The 22,128-nt window shown below is 38.7% G+C and overlaps 1 pseudogene; it reads right to left on the reverse strand.

The window, feature by feature from the left end:
• Positions 1-2,919: 2,919 nt before the first annotated feature.
• Positions 2,920-3,547, reverse strand: LOC143639509 (transmembrane protein 126A pseudogene; annotated as a pseudogene).
• Positions 3,548-22,128: the final 18,581 nt, after the last annotated feature.

Below are 22,128 nucleotides of genomic sequence, written 5' to 3' on the forward strand. Positions count from 1 at the left end.
ATTATTTTGGCCAAGAAAGGGGGTGTTTGGTATTTTGTGAGTGGCAAGATGCTTAGACAAAATTATGAAATGACCTTGTTTTGTCCCATTTTATTATGGTCGCAGAGTAAACTTGTTTGAAGTTGGCATTTTGTGAGATTTTTTTACATATAAATTGGAGAATATCATAGCCTAGTTGTTGAGTGTCGAGCTAGCTTCTGAATACAAGGGTTTCATTCCTTTGTTCCTTCCTTTCTTTCTTTCATTAAACCCAAGGTTACTTTTCCACTGAGCTACATCCCCAGCCCTTTTTACTTTATTTTGACATAGGTCTTGCCAAATTGTTGAGGCTGGCCTTGAACTTTCGTCCTCCTGCCTCAGCCTCCGAAATTACTGGGATTACAAGTGTGTGTCTCTCCTTCCAGATATTTTTTTATTTCTCTTTCAAAATTTTGTCTTTGTTTATAAGTTATTAATAAGCCAGAGGTTGGACTTTGTATGTGATACAGCATAAGTCTCAAAATACACTTTTTTTTACTTGTGTACAATCAATTGTCATATTGTTATTTGCTGCCAAATCTCTAGTCACTAACCTCTTGATTTGAAAATTTAGTAAATCAGATGTGGTAGTGCATGCCTACAATTCCAGATACTTCAGAGTGGAAGATTGCAAGTTCTAGGCCAATCTGGGCAATTTGCTGAGACTCTGTCTCAAAAATAAATAGCTGAACATGGTGGTACACACCTGTAATACCAGCAGCTCAGGAGGCTGAGGCAGGAGGATGGCAAGTTCAAAGTCAGTCTCAGCTACTTAGTGAGGCCCTAAGCAATTTAGCAAGACCTTGTCTCAAAATAAAACACAAAAAGGCTGGTGATGTGGCTCAGTGGTTAAGTGTCCCTGGATTCAATTCCTGATACCAAAATAAAATAAATAAGTAAAAATAAATAAATAAATAATCTGAAGTAAAATGGGCAATAACATCTTTCTGAAGATAGTTGCTGTAATCCCAGCAACTCATGAGCCTGAGGCAGGAGGATCACAAATTTGAGGTCAGCCTCAGCAAATTTGCAAGCCCCTCCCCTTTTTCATTTTTTTAAATTTTTTTTTAGTTGTTGATGGACATTTATTTTATTTCTTTATATATAGTGCTGAGAATCAAACCCAGTGCCTCCACACATGCTAGGTAAGCACTCTACCACTGAGCCACAATCCCAATTCCCCCTCCTTTTTCATTTTGAGACAGATTCTCACTAAGTTGCTTTAGGGCCTCACTAAGTTGCAGTCTTATTCAGCTGGGTTAATGACAACTCCATCCTTCCAGTTGTTCATATTAAAAGCTTAAGTGTCATCTTTTTTTTTTTAAAGAGAGAGTGAGAAAAGGAGAGAGAGAGAGAGAATTTTAATATTTATTTTTTAGTTTTTTTCGGCGGACACAACATCTTTGTTTGTACGTGGTGCTGAGGATCGAACCCGGGCTGCACGAATGCCAGGCGAGCCCGCTACCGCTTGAGCCACATCCCCAGCCCTTAAGTGTCATCTTTGATATCTCACTTTCCTTTGCACTCTATGTCACATCCATCAAGTCTTTCCAGATCCATTTTCAAAATATATACTAAATCTTTCACTTCTCACCATCTACATTAAGAAATATTGGGAAGGGGCCTGGGGATGTTGTTCAGTGGTAGAATGCTTGCCTAGTGCTGAATTCAACTCCCAGCAACACCAAAAAATAAAAAGGAATCTTGGTTGGGGGGATCATTGATTTTCTTTTCTTTTTTGTTTATTTATGTTTGTTTTTTCTATTTTCTGTCTGCTTTTTTTCCTTTTTTTCCCCTTCTTTCTTTTTGGATCATTGATTTTAAGAAAAAAGGAAGAAGGAAGGGGGAATTTGTACTTTGCCTAATCAGAGAGCAGCATGCTTCTTGTACCTTCGGCAAATAAGCCCAGGAGTAGGGAGTGAAAAGCATCATAGTGCTTTTTGCCATTAATCATAATTGAAGTCCACAATGTAATAGGTTCACTATTAGCCTTTTCATCTTTTTAATCAAAGGAAGATTTAAAAACTTCCCAGGAGCATACACACCCTTTGCCCTCTAAGGAGCTGGAGAGCTTATATCTTTGTATATTTGCACACATTGTTCTCTCACCTACTATTCTCTCTTGATGGTCTAGCTAACTCTTAACTCCTCCTCAAGGCTTAGTCCAAATCTATTTTTCCTCTAATAACTATTTATTAAATGGTATCTATAGACCAGGCTGTGCTCTGAGGCATTAGGGAGATAAATAACAACGAGATTCTGTCCATTCTCAAGTAGCTTAACAGGTTGGTAGCTGAGAAAGGAAGATAAAAGAACAGATGTGACAAGGACTTACAGGTGCTAAGATAGTGGTCTCAGTGGCTATCAATACAGGCATGTCTAGTTCTACCTGAGGGCATCAGCCAAGCCTTGAAAAGATAAATAGGTGTTCACCAGCTGCAGAGGGAAGCAAAAGAAAAGATCTAAATAAATGAAACAACCTGGTAAGTGTGGAAGAATGTTGGACCACTGAAAATGAATGAGACATTAGGATGGCAGGTTGAGAAATGAGGCAGATGAAATCTATAGTGGCTATATCATAAAGAAAAGGGAATACTAGGTTAAAGAATTTCAGTTGTTTTTCCTTTTCTCCCTCTCCCTCCATTCCCCCTCCTCTCTCCTCCCCTCCTTCCCTCTCCCTGCCCTTTCATTTCTGGGGATGGAATTCATAGCCTGCAAAGCTAAGTAATGGCTCTACCACTGGGCTACACCCCCAATTCAGACCAGCTGAGAAATTTTTTATCCTGGTTGGTGAAGGACAAGTATTCAAAAGTTTTTTTTAATTACAAGTCTATGTTTATTTTTAACATTAGAGAGATAGGTTATCTTAACAATTTATTTTGAATACACATTTACTCAAAATCAGTGAATTTCTAGGCCAGGTTCAGGGAACTGAAGGGCCTTTATATTGTCTAGACCCAAGGTATGCTGCAAACATAGTCTGAAGTAAAATGGGAAATAACATCTTTCTGAAGATAGGCTTAGAAACTTTAATCCAGTAAGTTGATGTGTTTCCTTTCTCTCGTAACAGGGCTGACTGATGCCTGGCTGCTAGGCCACCATTTACAGATATAGCCAGGAAAACAGAGTACAGACCTCCTAAAACAAAACCAACAAGTCCACCCCGTGCCACGGTACAGGTTTCACAATTCAAATCACCTGTACTCAAGGGTAAACTTACCAAACCTTTGAAAGATGGAGTCACTGCCAAAAATGGGAGCACTGCCATTGGTAAGCCAGCAGCTATTCTGGCCTGTGTTACATGCAAGAGACACCGAGAAAGACTGCTTACTATTTTATTAGGCCACAGAGAGCAGCATTAAATCCAATATACATGGATCCATGTTCAAGTAGATTCCTTTCTGCTTCTGGTAGTAGTTCAATTTTTTCTGGCTATGATATCAAAAACTGAGTTTTCCTTGATAGTATCATGTGGTTTATGGTTTTCCATCTTGACCCTGCTGCTCTCCTCCCAACAGCCGGTACCTCCCCAGTTTTTCTAACACGCCAGGGCTTAAGGACACAACCCTTACTTCGTTCCTCCCAGCGCAGCCATCTTCGGCATACCTCAAAAGTTTTATCAGGGAACTGATCTGGTCAAACTGGATGGTACAAAGATTTAATTGTGCCAGTGGTTTTCTGGAGCTGGCTCCAATCAGCTCTCAAGAAAGATGATTGTCAAAAGGTTAGGAATTTTGCAAGCTAATTGACATCTTGTTAGCTTGAAATTAATCACGATGGGGATATTTACATCAGATAAATCAGCAAATGCTGCAAATCAGAGCTTTTTTTTCTAGAGAGCCATTGTTAAACTTTACTAGGATACAGGTGGGCTAGAATAAGAAAATTGAAGTGAGAGAAGCACAATAATCAAAAAGTAAGTGTCGAGACCAGAGTCTGAGGGTTAAAACAAATGAAGAAAGGAAGAAAGAAAGAAGTCAAATTGGGGAATTAAAACAAACACAAAAAGGAAAAAAAAATTAAAAAGTCCTCTAGTTCTGCTCAAATATAAACTTATACCAACCGTGAATGAAAAAGATTTATACACCATGACCCAGTGGAACTTTTTCTAGGCATGCAAAGTTGGTTCAAAATAAGATAATAAATCATCCAGGCATGGTGACTCACACCTGTAATCCCAGTGGCTCAGGAGGCTGGGGTAGGAGGATTGTGACTTCAAAGCCAGCCTCAGCAAAAGTGAGGTGCTAAGCAACTCAGTGAGACCCTGTGTCTAAATAAAACGTAAAAAAGGGCTGGGGATGAGGTCCAGTAGTTAAGTGCCCCTGGGTTCAATCCCCAGTACCCCAAAATAAATTAATAAAGTAAATTGATATAACTCACCAAGTCAACAAGATAAATAAAAAATAATATGAATGTATCAATTATCACAGAAAAAGCAATAGACAAAATGCAACATACATTTATTTAAAAAACTCACAAAAGCCAGAAATAGAGCAGAATTACTTCAATTTGATAAAGAGAAACTACCCGCCCCCTGCCATTTTATTGATGATACAGTCACCTATCATAGAAAATCACACAGAAACTACAAAAAAGCTAAACCAAAACAAATAAAAAATCACATTTCTATATACTAACAATAAACACACAGAAACCTAATATTAAATCCAATATTAAATATAATCATTCCAAGGAAAATTAAATAGGTTTACACTTCCAAAGTGTGTAAAAGATTGTGTGTGTGTGTATGTAGGGGGTGGTCATACTGGGTATTGAACTCAGGGGTGCACTACCACTGAGTTACATACTCAGCCCCAGCTCTTTTTAATTTTTTTGAGACAGGGTCTCAAAATTTCTGAGGATGGCCTTAAGCTTACAATCCTCTTGCCTCCGTCTCCAGAGTTGCTGGGATTATGGAGTGTGTGACTATGCCTGGCCTGTGCACAGGATTTGTATGCTGGGAATTATGAAATGGTGATGAAGCTGGTTGTGGTGGTACTCCTGTAACCTCAGCTAATCAGGAGGCTGAGGAAGGAGGATTGAAAATTTGAGACCAGACTTGGTAATTTAGTGAGGACCTGCCTTAAATTTAAAAGGATTTGGGACTTAGCTCAGTGGTAGAGCATTTGACTAACATTAGAGATCTGGGTTCAATTCCCAGTACCAAACACACACACACACACACACACACACACACACGTGTGTATAATAGAAATCCTAACATTTTACTATGGTAATGGATTGGAAGACTCAACAAAGTAAAGATGTCAATTCTCCCAAAATTAATTATAGGTATAATGCAATTCCTATCAAACTCCCAATATAGACAAAAACAAGTTTATTACAAAATGTATGTGAAATATATGAAAAAATGTTCAAAATCATTAGCAATTAGGGAAATGCAATTCAAAAATATCCTGAGATTTCATCTCATTCTACTCACAATGATAGCCATCAAGAATACAAACAATAATAAATTCTGGAGAGGATGTGGAGAAAAAGAAACACTTTTACACTGTTGGTAGGAATGTAAATTAGTATAACCACTATGGAAGTCAGTATAGAGGTTCCTCAAAAGGCTAGGTGTGGAACTACCATAAGACCCAGCTATGTACTACTCCTCAGTATTTATCCTAAAGACTTAAACCATCATACTATAGTAATAAATGCATATCCATGTTATAGCAGCACAATTCACAATGGCCAAACTATGGAACCAACCTAGGTATTCATCAATGGATGAGTGAATAAAGAAAATGTGGTCTACATACACAATGGAATTTTACAGCCATAATTAAGAATGAAATTATGGCATTTGCTGATAAATGTATAGAACTGGAGACTATCATGCTAAGTGAAATAAGCCAGACCCAGAAAGTCAAAGGTTGAATGTTTTCTCTCCTATGTGGAAGGTAGTGAGGAAGAAGGAAAAGAAAGTTGTGGGGGTGGATTCCATGAAGATCTAAGGTAGAATAGTAGAATAGAGGAAAGGGACTGGGGGAGGGAGGAAGGAAGGGAAAAGAGAAATTCTGGACAAAGATATTGGCCAAATTATATTGTCATATTGTGTGCATGTACAAATATGTAATAATAAATCTCAACATATAGACAACTATAATGCACCAATAAAAATATGTAAAATAAAAATAAAAACAAAGTATAAGTGAAATGGCACACACCATAGAAGAGCTAAACAATCTGGACAAAGAAGAATAATAATGTGGAAGGAATTGGCCTACCCAAATTCAATATCTATTGTGTAGCTACAGTAATCAGGATTCTGTGGTACTGGCAGATGGCTAAGCACACAGATCAATGGAACAGAATAGAGACCCATAAAAACATGCCTAATTTATTTTTATTTTGATGCTGGGAATGGAGCCCATGGGCTTGGAAATACTGGGCAAGGGTTCTCAAACTGTGTTATACCCTGACAGTCCCAACTGGGTTATATATCCTCAGCCTCAGCCCTTTTTATTTTGAGACAAGTTTTCACTAAATTGCCGAGGCTGAATCTAATCACTTAATCTCAAACTTGAAATCCTCCAGACTCAGCTTCCCAAGTCACTGGGACTACAGGCATGCACTACCAAACGAGGCCCAATTGATTTTTTTAAAGTTTTTTTTTTTTTTTTTGTAGTTGTAGATAGACTGCAAGCCTTTATTTTATTTATTTATTTTTATGTGGTGCCTAGTATCGAACCCAGTGCCTCACATGTGCTAGGCAAGTGCTTTACCACTGAGATACAGCCCCAGCCCCTCCCCAATTTATTTTTGACAAAGAAGCAAAAGTCAATTCAATGGAGTGAGGATATTTCTTCAACAAAAGGTGCTGGAACAATTGGACACCCATAGACAAAATATGAGCCTCAACCTAAACCTTATATGAAAATTTAACTTGGAATTGATATTAAATCCCATAGATTTAAATTTAAAACATAAAACACTTTTAGGAGAAATCAGTAGAAAATATTTGGGACCTATTGCTTGGCAGAGATCTTAAGTGACACCAAAAGCACAATACAAAAAAGAAAAAAAAATCACTACATTTGAATAAAAACTGAAAAATTGCACTGGAGATGTACCTTAGTCTCAGAGTGCTTGTCTATCTCTGCAAAAACAAAACAAAGCAAGAATAGCAACAAAACTAAAAACTTTGGCCTCTGAAAGTTGCTATTTGGAGGATGAAAAGATAAGCTACAAACTGGAAAGAAATATTTCCCATCCATATATCCAACAAAGAACTAGAATCTAGAATGTGATGAAGAACTCTTCAAAAATCAACAGAAGTGGCTGAGGATGTTTCTGGGTTCAATCACCAGTACAGCAAAATAATAATAATAATAATAATAATTATTATTATTATTATCATTATTATTTCTTGGCTGGGGATGCAACTTAGTAGTATAGATAGCACTTGCCTAATGTGCAGAAGACTGAGTTCAATCCCCAGCACCCCCTGAAAAGTGAATAAAAATATCTTCCTTACCTTTTTACTGTCTTAATACTGCAAAAAGTAAACAGTAGTTCTTTATTTCAGTGGAATCCAATTAATCAATTTCTTTCTTTTCCTTTTTGAGTGAACACCAGGGTGCTCTATTACTATGCTGTATCTCCAGCTCTTTTTAAAATTTTATTTTGTGATAGGTTCTTGTTAAATTGCCCAAGCTGGCTCCAACTTGTAGTCATACTATAGTGTTGCAAATGGTACTATTAGGGGGAATTAGGCAAAGTGTACAAGAGATTTGTCTATATTATTTCTTATAATTGCATGTTAAGCTATAATTATGTGAAAACATTTTTCAATTAGAAATTTAAAAATTGAGCTGGATGGAGTAGCTCAGTGGTAAAACATGTGCTTAGCATCAAATCCCTGGGCTCAATCTCCAGCATTGCAAAAAAATTTAAAACTAAATTTAATAGCAATGCTATTCTTATTATTGTGTCATAAAGTATGGACTGATCCTGATTGCTGAGCGTGATGGTGCACACCTGTAATCCCAATGGCTTGGGAGGTTGAGGCAAGAGGATCATGAGTTCAAAGCCAGCCTCAGCAAAAACAAGGCACTAAGCAATTCACTGAGACCCTGTCTCTAAATAACATTCAAGATAGGGCTGGCGCTGTGGCTCAGAGGTCAAGTGCCCCTAAGTTCAATACCTGGTACCCCCCAAAAGAGAAATATGGACTGATCTTTAACATGAAAATTCCATTTTCATTTTATGGAAACAAGTAGAAAAATGTAAGCTGAACTGTTTATGTAAGTCTCACTGTAGCTCACATTGCTAGATGAGAATGCTACCTCAAAACAAAGTAGCTCATACAAAACCTTTTGATTGGATTCAGGTTGAACGCCCTGCAGCCTTAAGCAAATGAAATCTGAACCACTGATCCTGTTGTCTTCAGAAAAAAAAAATTTGCAACCCCGTATTTCAATTTGTAAAACTATATAGAAGAACTGACTTTTAAAAACACTTTGCTAGTATTTCTAGGCATCTGAAGACTTTTGAACTCATAGAAATTTACAGGCCACTTATACCAGGAATGGTACATGCCTGTAATCTCAACTACTTGGGAGGCTGAGGCAGGAGGATTGCATCTTCAAGGACAGCCTCAGCAATTTAGTGAAACACTGCTTCAAAATTAAAAAAAAAAATACAAAATGAAGGACTTGGGGTATAGCTCAGTGGTAAAGCACCCCTGGGTTTAATCTCCAGTAACAAGAAATTAACATGATTATATTTCTCAAGCTTCTTTAAGATAATGGGAGTTGTATTGTTCTTACTAAAAGTCCAAACTAATTCCAGGTTACTAAGAGTGATGTAAGCTGTGGATGTTAAAAATTAAAATGGTCTACCTGGGCATAGTTGCACATACCTGTAATCCCAGTGGCTCTGGAGGTTAAGGCAGGAGGTCAGCCTCAGCAATTTAGTGAGGCCCTAAGCAACTCAGCAAGACCCTATTTTGAAAAAAAAATAAATGGCTGGGCTGGGGATGTGACATGGTGGTTAAGTGCATCTTGGTTCTATCCCTGGTACAAAAAAAAAAAAAAAAAAAAAAAAAAAATTAAAAGGTTCTGTCAAATAGCCAAAACGATCTGGAAAAGAAATGTAAAAGGACTCAAACTCCCTGATTTCAAAATTACTACAGAGATTCAGTAATCAAGAGAATATGTTTAAAAAGACAATGAAATTAGTGGAATAGAATTAAAATTCAGAAATAAAGCCATGTATCCATGATCATTTGATTTTTAACAGCAGTTCCAGGACCTTTTAATGGGAAAAACAAAAGCTTTTGTTTTCAGTGCTGGGGATGAAACCCAGGACCTTAAACATGCTAGGCAAGTCCTCTACCACTGAGCTACACCCCCAGCCATAAGAACAGGTTTTTCAACTCTACCAAATAAATAAATAAATAAAAGTGTTGAAGATGTAGCTCAGTTGTAGAGTGCCACTAGGTTTGATCCTTCCAGTATACCAAAACAAAAACAAAACAAAAACAAAAAACAATAAAGGTATAGTTCAGTGATGGAGCACTGGCCTAGTATGATTGAGGCCCTCCATTTAATCCTCCTCCTCTTCATCATCATCATATAATTGAATAAATTTCAAAAACGATTGATAACTCATCACCTTTGCCATATTCTGTTGGTTAGAAGTAAGTGATAGGTTTGTCATATTCTATTGGTTAGAAGCAAGAGGAGATCATACAAATGCATGGATATCAGGAGTTTAGGATTCATTCTAGGGTCTGTCTGGCACAATAATTAAATTAATCAATTCAAATCTGGGTCTTTGGAGTTCAGGGATTTTTTTCTACCTTTCCCTCTTTCATTCTTTCCTTTCTTCTCCTTCTCCTCCTCCCCCTCCTCCCCCTCCTCCTTCTTTTTCCTCTTCTTCCTCTTCCTCTTTTCCTTCTCCTCTTCCTCCCCACCCTCCTCCTTCTACTTCTGTCCTATGCAGTGCTGGGTACCAAACCCAGAGCCTTGCCTATGCAAGCCAAGTGGTCTACCATTGAGTTATACCACCTAGCCTGAGATTCAGGATTTTAAATAATAATTTTACTAGAGAGTGAATCCAGGGATGTTTTACCACTGTGCTATATCCCTCATCCTTTTCTTTTCTTTTTTGAGACAGGTTCTCAATATATTGCCCAGGCGGGCCTTGAACTTGCAATCCTCCTGCTTCAACCTCAGAGTCACTGAGATTAGAAGTGTGTGACACGGCTCCTAGCTTAAATAAATTTTAAAACAAATTGTGTTTTTTAAAAATTTTTTTGTAGTTGTGGAGGGACAGAATTCCTTTATTTGTTTTGTTTATTTTTATGCAGTGCTGAGGATTAAACCCAGTGCCTCACATATGCTAGGCAAGTGCTCTGCCACTGAGTTACAGTCCCAACCCAAAACAATTTTTTTTAATTAAAAAAAAATAACAGATGAGCTCCATCTTCAACTTTGTACAACTCTGTGCACTTCTTATTTCTTTCTTTTTGGTGCTTGGAATTGAACCCAGGGGAATTTAACACTGAGCCAAATCCCCAGCACTTGTTAATTTTTATTTTGAGACAGGGTCTTGCTAAGTTGCTTAGGGCCTCTTTAAGTTGCTAAGGCTGGCTTTGAACTTGTGATCTCTCTGCCTCACCCTCCCAAGCCACTGGGATTACAGGTATGTGCCAGCAAGCCTGGCAACTCTAGACTTCTTGCTTCCCACAAATGGATGTAAATATTACTTGACAAGTTTTGACATTTGATCTGGCTTTGGCTTTGCATATCCTGTAAAGATGGGCATACTAGTTAGTACCTTTAAGGACCTCACCAGTCCCTTTCACTTCATCATAGAAATTGTCAAGTGATTGCTTCAGACTGAGGCACCCACTTCATTGCCTAAAAACACAACAGTTGTTATTTTTTTTTTTTTTGAGCTATCCAATTTCATATTTTCCACTGTGTGTAGTGTTGGCAAGAGGGGAATTCCTAACCCCTGCTCACCACTAGTGGATCCTATTGCAAAAGCAGAGGGGCCAGATCTTTTCTTTACCTGTCTTTATAGATACTTTTCCGAAATTTGACTCACTCTTAGGACTTTGAATTCTTACTGAATGATGCAATGATAAAAGAAACTTTAGAAGTGAGATTGCCCATTGCAATTTCAATACCATCAAAAAATTTCCTTTTTTCCTTCCCTTCCAGATCAAGAATGAAAATAACTTGTGTTCTATGCTTGAATGTAGCACACAGAGAAGATATCCTAAGTCTGTCCCCTAAATATGAATTTTCTTCCCTAGTAGGTTTGAGTCTATTAAATGGCACCCTTTAACTGAGACTGCACTTCTGATTATTAAAGAAAAGTCATAGATTCATTCAACAAAAATTTATTCAGCACAAGTTTATTCAGATTTGGGGAAATTACTCTTCTAGGTGATATAATATTTTTTTAAAAATATTTATTTTTTAGTTTTAGGTGGACACAATATCTTTATGTGGTGCTCAGAATCGAACCCAGTGCCTCATGCATGCTAGAGGAGCATGCTACCACTTGAGCCACATCCCCAGCCCCTGGTGATATAATATTTATAAGACAGATATGAGGGCTGGGGATGTGACTCAGTGGTACAGCGCTTGCCTAGCATGTGTGAGGCACTTGGTTCAATTCTCAATACTGCATATAAATAAATAAAATAAAGTCCATTGACAACTAAAAAAATTCAATATAAAAAGAGATGGTGTTGGCTCTGAATAGCATACGTTCCATTGAGCAAGACAGATACTTAATAAACACACAAATTTAGATAGTAAAAATTATATGAAGAAAATATAATGGGAAAAGTGTAATCCAGTGGAACTTGCAGGTGGAGTATAGGAGAGAAAATTAAATAAGATATATGGGGAAAAGTTCTCTTTAAAAGGGTGGCATTTGAGCTGAGACTGGAAAGATAAAGAATCAGTGATGTGGGTATCTGGAGGAAAAGAAGGTCAGGAAGAAAGAAAAGCAAGTGTGAAGATTCTGAATGGGTGAGACATGGTAACACATACCTGTAAACCCAGATAATTGGGAGGCTGAGGCAGGAGAGTCACAAGCTTGAGGCCAGCCTTGGAAACTTAGGGAGATCCTGTTTCAAAATAAAATTTAAAATAAGGGCTGGAGATGTAGCTTCCTGTGATTCAGAAAAAAATAATTTAAGGGCTGGAGATGTGGCTGAAGCGGTAACGCGCTCGCCTGGCATGCGCGGGGCGCTGGGTTCGATCCTCAGCACCACATAAAAATAAAATAAAGATGTTGTGTCCACCAAAAACTAAATAAATATTAAAAATCCCCCCTCCTCTCTCTCTCAAAAAAATAATAATAATTTAAAAAACCTCCCATGGCAGGGCAGGTGCAATGGCACATGTCTGTAATCTCAATGGCTCAGGGCATGGGGCAGGAGGATTGCAAGTTCAAAGTCAGACTCAGCAACTCAGTGAGACCCGGTATCAAAAAAAAAAAAAAGTCTGAGGATGTAGCTCAGTGGTTAAGTGCCCCTCAGTTCAATCTCTGGTTCCTAAAAAAAACAAAAACAAAAACAAAAACAAACAAAAAACCTCCTATGGCTCCTACCTCACTCTGAATCAGGGTGGGGATGATGTAGCTTAGTGGTAGAGTGGATGCCTAGCATGTGGGAGGCCCTGAGTTTAATCTCCACTACCCAATACCACTAAACAAACAAAACAAAACAACCCTGAGATAGGATGCGTTTGGTGTATTTAAGAACCTGAAAGAATGAAAATCTAGGGCTGTGGATGTAGTTCAGTGGTAGAACACCTGACTAGCATGCACAAGCTCCTGAAGCCAAGCACTGCAAAAACCCAGAAGGCCAGTACACCTAGTGGAGATTGGGTGAGGGAAGATAAGATGTGAGAGGTTTTGCAAGGTCAGCTCAGGTATGGCCTTGTAGGCCACTCTAAATACTTTTCTTTTTGTGATGAGGATTGATACTAGGGTCTTATTCTACCACTGAGCTACATCCCCAGCCTGGACTTTGGTTTTGGTTTTGACTCTGAGTGAGGTGGGAACCCTAGGAGGACTTATTTTTTTCCTGGAATCAAGGGAGAAGTTTCTCTTCCTGTCCAGGAAGCTTTACTCCTCAGGAAGGAAAATAGCTAATAAGCTGCCTTCCTAAGGGAGTTGAGGAGCAGTTGTGGTTCTATGCAAATTGTGCAAAATGAAATGATTAATCCATACCTAATATTGTAAGTATCAATTAAATGTTCCAAAGTAACTAGACAGCTTGGCACCTACTGAGCACTCAGATCACCTCAGCCCTAGTCCTAGTTCCTCCATAGACTCACTGAGGTTTCTTAGACAAAACACTTCACCTTTCTAATATACAGTTTTTTTTCATTTGTGCACTGTAACATTCCCTGAAAAGAGGAATTGGAGATATAGCTCAGTGGTAGAGCACTTGTCTCGCCTGTGCAAGGCTCTAGATTCCATCCCCAGAACTGCAAAATAAATAAATAAACAAACAAATAAATAAATAAGCTGGGGCATGAGCCAGGCACAGAGGCACCAGCTTGGCAACTTAGTGAGAACCTGTCTCAAAATAAAATATAAAGCAGAATAAAATAGACATTATTATTGCTGTATGTATATAGGTGACTGTATGACCAATGTGATTCTGTAACCTGAACAATCAGAAAAATGAGAAATTATACCCCAATTATACATTTGATTCAATTATACATTTGATTCAAATGTATGAATTGTCAAGATCATTGTACTGTCATGTGTAACTAATAAAAAAGAAAAAAGAAAATAAATAATAATCCATTTTAATGTTAAAAAATAAATAAATAAAATATAAAGGGCTGTGAGAAATAGCTTTGGTAGACTGCTTCCCTAGCATACATGATTGACCCTCAGTACCACATTCAAACACACACACACACACACACACACACACACACACAGATGCATAGTCACCCTAGAGCCCACTGACTCTGTAGAGGGAAGTGACAGCCAGGTACCCTGCACTGACTTGAATAGGACAGAACTGTTATTGCCCTAAGACTATTTAGTCAGAGCACAGTGCCACATGCCTTATAATCCCATTGGCTTGGGAGGCTGAAGCAGGAGGATTGCAAGTTCAAAGTCAACCTCAGCAATTTAGCAAGGCCCTAAGCAACTTAGTGAGACGCTATCTCAAAATATAAAAAGGGCTGGGATGTGGCTCAGTGGTTAAGCACCCCTGGGTTCAATCCTGATACCAAAAAAAACCCAAAAAAACAAAAAACCCACAGATTATTTAGTTGAGTGGTACTCAGACTACTATGGTGATCATCGAGGAGGGGTCAGCTAGAGGAAACTGGTTCCCCTACTTTTCCTTGTTCTTTCTTACTTTATTCCTGTGTCTCCCTCCCTTGTTCTTTTTCTGACCTTTTCTTCTTTCTGGCCTTCCACAGTGTTGTGTCCTTTTATCTTTTTCTGGAATTCAGATTAATGCTCTTCTATTTTTTCTCTTTCTTCTTCCATTCAATTGTGGCTCTTAGAATCTTTCTACCTCTCCAGCCCACCCCAGCTCTCTTTTCCTTTGTGTCCTCTCTGTCCCCAATCTGCCTCTCTTCCCAGAGCCCAGGTTTAAGACTGAGCACTCTCTGAAAGTCTGGAACTCTCACAGTTGTGTTGAGGTGCTGAGGGGGAAGAAGTAGCAGAAAAAGGGGGCATTACAATAGTATTCTCCAGGATATTTCTTTCTCTTTCTTTTTTGCCAGGGATTGAACCTAGGGCCTGTGTAATTCACTATAGTGATCATAGGGTGGGGGTAAGTTTTCCTCTAGAGAATGCAAACCTCTCTAGAACAAAACCTCTACCAATGAGCCATGCCCCTAGTCCTCCCAGCCTCCTTTTTTGATATTCATTTTGAAGAGGGATGGTAAAACACAGGAGGAATTTAAAACTTCCTCTTTTGTCTTGCCCCATGCAATTAATGATGGTCTAAGCGGTTGGTTTGTCTTTCTAGGAAAGAAAGCTCTTCTAAGAAACCACATCATTTAAACACTTGGTTTGATGTGAACCACAGCATCTGATAAGACAATGAAAACAGAAGAGGCTTTTAAAACCAATTTAAGCCACACACAAATGTAATTCTAATGAAGAATCAATAGTCTGGTGGATCATTTTTCCTGGGACTCCTTGGAGAAGCTTAAAGAGACTTTCAATCACTGGGGTAGTGAATAAAATGTTCTTTTTGAAATCAAGTTGATTTAAATATGAAGATTAAATAATAGCCAAGGTGGCACTTGGTCCTGGCAAACATTCTAAGGTGGTTCTCCAGTGGCTGCTGTTTGGAAAACACTAATCTAATTAAATCAAAAAGTAATAGGGAAGGGGTCAAATATCTGCACAGAGTCATCAGAACTAGGAACATATATGAAGGAAGAATGATTCTAATGGACAGGTGTGCCCAGCCTTGAAAATGAAGGACAAAATTGCAGTGTCACAATATTGCTTGTTGATTTTTGCTTGCCCAGGCTCATTTCTCCCCATTCCTAACCACACCCTGATTACCTTTGGGGACTTGTCTGGTCATGCTGTAGGAGCCCTTGTCAATAACCACCCCCCACCTTTTGGTATTGAAAATTGAACCCAGGAGCACTCTACTGAGATAGGTGGGCTTTATGATTAAGAGAAAGATACTGAGTCCCCCCCGCCAAAGTGCCCATAAACCATTGAAATGCAGAAATTGCCCAGGAACAATTTGCAACTCCTGAGCTGCATGCCCTTGGCACACACTGGGGAGAAATTGTGTGTCTCTGCCCTGGCTCCACCTATAGTTCAGCCCCAACCACTGGCCCTCTGTAAATATCAAGGACAACATCCCACACCAACGAGTTGCTGTCTCCTTCTGGAGATAGCCCACAATCTCCCTTGAATGTGTATCTATTTCCTAAATAAATCTTTGTCTATGCCTTTGACACGGGCTGAAATTCTTTTCTATCATGTATGCCAAGAACTGCAGGTCTTGTGTTGATTTCTTCTAGGAACACCTCAAACCTTTCTCTGGAAACATCTCTTCTCCTGTGATAATATATCTGAGCTACAACTGCAGCCCTTTTCAAATTTTATTTTGAAATAGAGTCTCACTAAGTTGCCGAGGCTGGTCTAGAATTTGCCATCTTCCTGCTTCAGACTCCTAAGTTGCTGGGCTATAGGCATGTGATACTGTGCTTGGCAGTTCCCCGCTTTCACAGGCTGTCATCACTCTGCTCTGGCTCAAAGACAAAGTCCTTATTGGTTTAAGTCAGTAGGGCTCCATATGTGGTCTGGGAATCCCTGGGGATCCCCAATACCTGTTTAGCCAGCAAGGTCAAAACTCTTTTCATGATGTTATTTGTGTTTTTCATTCTCATTCTTTCACAAGGATGTGGAGGTATTTTCTTGATATTATGTGACACAGGATGTTGACACTCTGACAGTTAATAAAATGTAACTATGTATTGTGTTTTCTAGAATTTTCTAAGGTATAGCATATGCAATTTTAGAGATTAAGTCTGTTTGATCTTGGTACTTTTATTGGGCCGTCACTAGCTATTTTCAGTTATTCCTGCTATAAATGCTATAATTTTATTATCATATAATATGTTTTAGTCAAAATTTTTGTCACTCTGACCATAAGACACGACAAGAACAATTAGGGGAAGAAAAGTTTATTTTGGCTTACAGTTTCAAAGGTCTCAGTCCATAGATGGCCAGTTCCATAGCTCTGGACCCAATGTGTGCCAGAACACCATTGCAGAAGAGCATGATAAAAGAAAGCAGTTCAGGACACTGCAGGGCAACCAGAAGGAGAGAGAGCGCTGATCATTAGAGACAAAATATAAACCCCAAAGACGTGTCCCCAGAGACCTCCTTCCTCCAGCCACACCCTACCTGCCTACAGGTACTACCCAGTTATTCCATATGAGTGGATTAATCCACTGATTAGGTCACACCTCTTATAATTTGATCATTTCACCTCTGAAAATTCTTGCATCTTTTCATAATGAGCTTTTGGGGAACACCTCATATCTAAACCATTACATGATACATCATTATATTTAAATTCTAAAGTTTTCCTTGCATCGATGTGGAAGCACAATAATTAAGTACATTTTGTTGTTCTATGATTATATTTTTAAACTATCTCTTTCTTAATTTCTAATATTATAAAAATTTGCAGCTATTATTCATGTAAACAAAAGCTGTTTGTGATCCTCAATAATTTTTAAGAGTGTAAAGATGTTCTGAGGCCAAAACGTTTGAAAATTGGTTTAAGCCAATCATAAGATTCCTTTCTTCTTTCCAGAAATTGAATTGGTTAGAGAAAGGCAATGTGATGCTGTCCTGACACCTGAGAGAGAAAAGTAGGTCTTTATGGAACATGTTCTGTGAAAGGCTTCCTTGATTTTTTTTCTTTTTCAAATATCCTTGATCTTACACACACACACACACACACACACACACACACACACACCCCTCCCGATACTCCCCGGTCTAGAAGTGATGTTTGTTTCTAGAAATTATGTTTGCAACTTGGCAGCCAGTGAGGCAAGGGAGCCTCTAAGATCATCATCATGCTAGAGTTTCACACAAGTGCAACTTGGAACGGCCTGGGTCCTTGAGGTAGTAAATTAACCAACTCTGAGGTCCCCCAACTTTGGAACTTTCTGTGTGAGATAATGTATTTGGGGCTGGGGGTGTGGCTCAAGCAGTAGCGCGCTCGCCTGGCACGTGGGAGGCGCTGGGTTCCATCCTCAGCACCACATACAAATAAAATAAAGATTTGTGTCCACCGAAAACTAAAAAATAAATAAATATTTTTAAAAAAATAATGTATTTGGTTGTTATTTAAGCCACTTAAGTGGTGTTGGAAGTCACATGTAGCTTATTTAATTAATTGTAGCTGGGCATGGTGGCACATGTCTGTAATCTCAGTGACATTTGTAATCCCAGTGACTTGGGAGATTGAGGCAGGAGATGAATTTGATGCTGACCTGTTTCAAAATAAAATTTTAAAAAAGGGCTAGGGTGTAGCTCAGTGATAAGAGTGCCCCTCTGAGGTTCACTCTCAAGCACCACAAAAAAAATTGTTATACCCATTTTTTACATCTCAGTGGGCAGTAAAGCCCACTATGAAAACTTGAATAGGCTACATATTACCTCTGCTCTCTCTGGTGTGTTGAGAGGAGCAGGCTTATAACCTAAGGCTAGCCAACCGGATATTTTTGAATCAAGAGCAGAGAATACACAGAATGATGGAAGTAAGAGTTTTAAATTGTTCTCTCTATTTTTAAAACTTCCTTATTTCCTGTGCAGACTCTCAACACATGGGTTGTGTAAGCACTTAACAGTCCAATAATTGTTAAGACAGAGTTGTTTTCTGTTCTTTATGACCAACAACCTCAACAAGAATTCTGGGTCAGAGACAGGAATATTCTGGTCACTAATAAATGCATTCTGTTTCATTTTGTTTCATCAGGCAAATGTCACTCAAGACTGTCCATCTCACTTGGCTCTGGTTCTCTACTCAATGAGGCAATCACTCCATAAATTAATTGACATTTGGTTTGGTGGAGTATTTGAGTGTACAGTTTGCTTGTATTATCCAGCTTTGAGTTAGATCAGCTTTGTGTTCTTCAAAGCCAGGTTTCTGGACCACTAAGTTTGAGGTTTATCAGCCCTGGATTATTGAACATGAAGACTTTGTTTTCTTTTTTCTTTTTCTTTCCTTTTCTTTTTCTTTCTTTCTTTTCTTTTCTTTTTTTTTCTTTTTTTCTTTTTTTTTTTTTTTGGTGCAGGTTAGGAAAACACTCTCCTACTGAGCTACACCCCAAGCCCAGGAATGTGAGAACCTTGAACCTGCAAAAAGCAGGTCATCCATTCAATCAGCCAATATTTACAGCATATATATTTTAAAATAAAGATATAGCAGTAAGCAAAATAGACACATAGGGTTGGGGATGTGACTCAGTGGTAGGATCTTATCTAGTATACACTAGGCTCTGGGTTTGAGCCCCAGTACTGAAAAAAAAATAGACACAGTGTCTTTGTGGGACTGACATTTCAGTTGGAGGCAAAAACTTATGTATGTATTTAAGTATTTTGCAGCTCTAGGGATTGGACCAAGGGTCCACTACCACTGAGCTACATCCCCAGCCCTTTTTATATTGAGATAGGATCTTGCTAAGTCATCTAGGTTTGTTTTGAACTTGTGATCCTCCTGAGGCTGAGGAAAGAGGATCACAAGTTTGAGGCTAGCCTGGGTGATTAATGAGATGCTGTCTCAAAATAAAAAATAAAAAGGCTGAGGATGTAGCTCAGTGGTAGAGTGTCCTTGGATTTAATCCCCAGTATCACAAAAAAGAAAATATAATAGTAGCAGTAAACATTAGGAAGAAAAATATCTTATCATCTTAAGGGAAACTTAAGATGTGCAGTCGGAGAGCCATGCAAGGTGATGCAGGCCTGCAGTGACTCAAGAGGCTAAGGCAGGAGTATGTCAAGTTTGAGGCCAGCCTAAGCAATTTAGTTTGACCCTGTCTCAAAATAGAAAAGGGGTAGGGTGTAGCCTAGTACCCCCCCCCCCCCAAAAAAAAAAGAATGTACAGTTGGTAGAATCCAAGTTGGATTTTAGTGTCAGGGAAGGTTGGCCCTGAGAAAGGGACACTGAATGTTAGACAAAAGGGTGGGAGGAACATTCTGCAGTGAGAACAGCATCTTATCAAACTCCAGAGGTGATACACTAGGGGAACAGAAAGAAACTCCTGATTGTTAGGGCACAAAGTAAGGGGGAGAATAGGGCCAAATAAAGCAAGGGATGGGACAGGGCCAAATAAAGCAAGGGATGGGACAGGGACAAAAGGTGGCTTTGTAAGCCAATCATTCTTTTAAATTTTGGAAAACTAAATATGTTGGTGCATACCTCTAATTCCAGTGATTTGGGAAACTGAAGCTAAGACTGGAGGATTGCAAGGTTTTTGTTGTTGTTGTCTTTGTTTTTGTACTGAAGATTAAACCCAGGGGCCCTTTTCCACTGAGCTATATCCCCTTTCTTTGAGGTGAGTCTCTATAAGTTTCTGAGGCTGGCCTCGAATTTGTAATCCTACTCTTAGCCTAGAAGAATTGCAATTTTTTTTTTGAGAGAGAGAGAGAGAGAGAGAGAGAGAGAGAGAGAATTTTAATATTTATTTTTTAGTTTTCGGCGGACACAACATCTTTGTTTGTATGTGGTGCTGAGGATCGAACCCGGGCCGCACGCATGCCAGGCAAGCGCGCTACCACTACCGCTTGAGCCACATCCCCAGCCCAAGAATTGCAATTTTGAGGCCAATCTTAGCAACTTAGGGAGATCTTGTCTCAAAACAAAGAAAGAAAAGGTTGGGAATGTTAACTCAGTGGTAGAATCAGCAGTAGAGTGCCCCTGGGTTCAATCTCCAGTGCTGCCAAATTTTTTTTCTTTAGCTGTTTTTAGCTGTTTTTTCAGTTCTTGGGATGATAGAACTCAGACTCCCACATGCTAAATAACTGCTATACCACTGAGCTATACTCCTGTCCCTTAAAACATCCCCTCTTTTTCTGGGCACTGTGGTGCATGCCTGTAATCCCCTGAGGTGGGAGGATTTCGAATTAGAGGCCAGGTTCTGCAATTTAGTGAGACCCTGTCTTAAAAAAAAAAGATGATAAAATAAAAAGACTGGGGATACAATTTTTAAAATCTTAGTGGTCAAGCACTTGTCTAGCATGTGTAAGGTACCACCCCCTCAAAATTCCCTCTCCTTATAAGGATATCAATCATTTAATTTAGGGCCCACTCTAATCCAGTATGACATTTTCTTAACTTGATCAGATATTTTCAAATAAGGTCACATTTTCAGATTCTGGGTGGACATAAATATGGGTAGGATACTATTCAATGTGATACATTATTGTTTCTAAGAGAATTAGGATTACTACAGAAGAAACATAAACTGAAAGATGTAGATGATGTTTAATTTTTGGCTTTCTTTTTTTTTGGCAGGGGGTAACCGGGTATTGAACTCAGGGGCACTCAACGACTGAGCTGCATCCCCAGCCCTATTTTGTGTTTTACTTAGAGAAAGGGTCTCACTGAGTTGCTTAGCGCCTCACTATTGCTGAGGCTGGCTTTGAACTCACAATCCTCCTGCCTCAGCCTCCCAAGCTGCTGGGATTACAGGCGTGTGCTATGGCACCAGCTTTGTTTGTTTCTAATTTAGACTTTTGAACAAATGCAATGGATAGCCTTCTTCTGGTATCTTTAATGGATTGGTTTTAGGACCTGCTAAGAATATCTAAATACTCAGATGTTCAGTCCCTTATAAAAAGTAGTGTAGTATTTTCACATAACCTTTGCATATACTCTCCTATTTTTAAATAATTCATTTTATTTTATTTTGTGGTTCTGAGGATTGACCCCAGGGGTGCTCTACCACTGAGCTGCATTCCTAGTCCTTTTTATTTTTTATTTTGAAACAGGGTCTTACTAAGTTGTCAAGGCTGACCTCAAATTTGTGATCTTTCCTCAGCCTCTAGATTAGCTGGAATTACACGCATCTGCCATCATGCCCAGCACTTTAAATCATCTTTAGATTACTTAAAATACCTCAAAAAAGTGAATGCTATGTAATAGTTATTATGCTCCATTGTTAGGGAATAATAATAAAAAGTCTGTACATGTTCAGTATAGATGCAACCATCTTATGTCTAAATGAATATTACATATCAGAAACAACTGAATTTTTTCATGAATATTTTTGATCTGTGGTTGATTGAATCTGTGAATGAAGCCTATAGATACGAGGATCCAACTGTTCTTTGTGCAAAAGAGAAATTCTCGACTTGAGCAGAACACATGATAATAAATTTGGAAGGAGAAAAGAAAAAAAATTGAGGACACTTTCTGGAGTTCTCCTACCAGAAACTATTTGAGGGTCACTTGATCTGGTAAGTAGAGAAAGGAATAGTGACAGTGACCTTAGAAGAGGTTTAATTAAAAAAAAAAAAAATATTTACGGAGGGGAACACAGAATGGGCAAAACCAGTGTTGAGCACTGTTGGTGGCACTCAGGACAGCCCTCCAGT

The sequence above is a fragment of the Callospermophilus lateralis genome, chromosome X (assembly GCF_048772815.1).
Source record: "Callospermophilus lateralis isolate mCalLat2 chromosome X, mCalLat2.hap1, whole genome shotgun sequence".
Lineage (NCBI taxonomy): Eukaryota > Metazoa > Chordata > Mammalia > Rodentia > Sciuridae > Callospermophilus > Callospermophilus lateralis.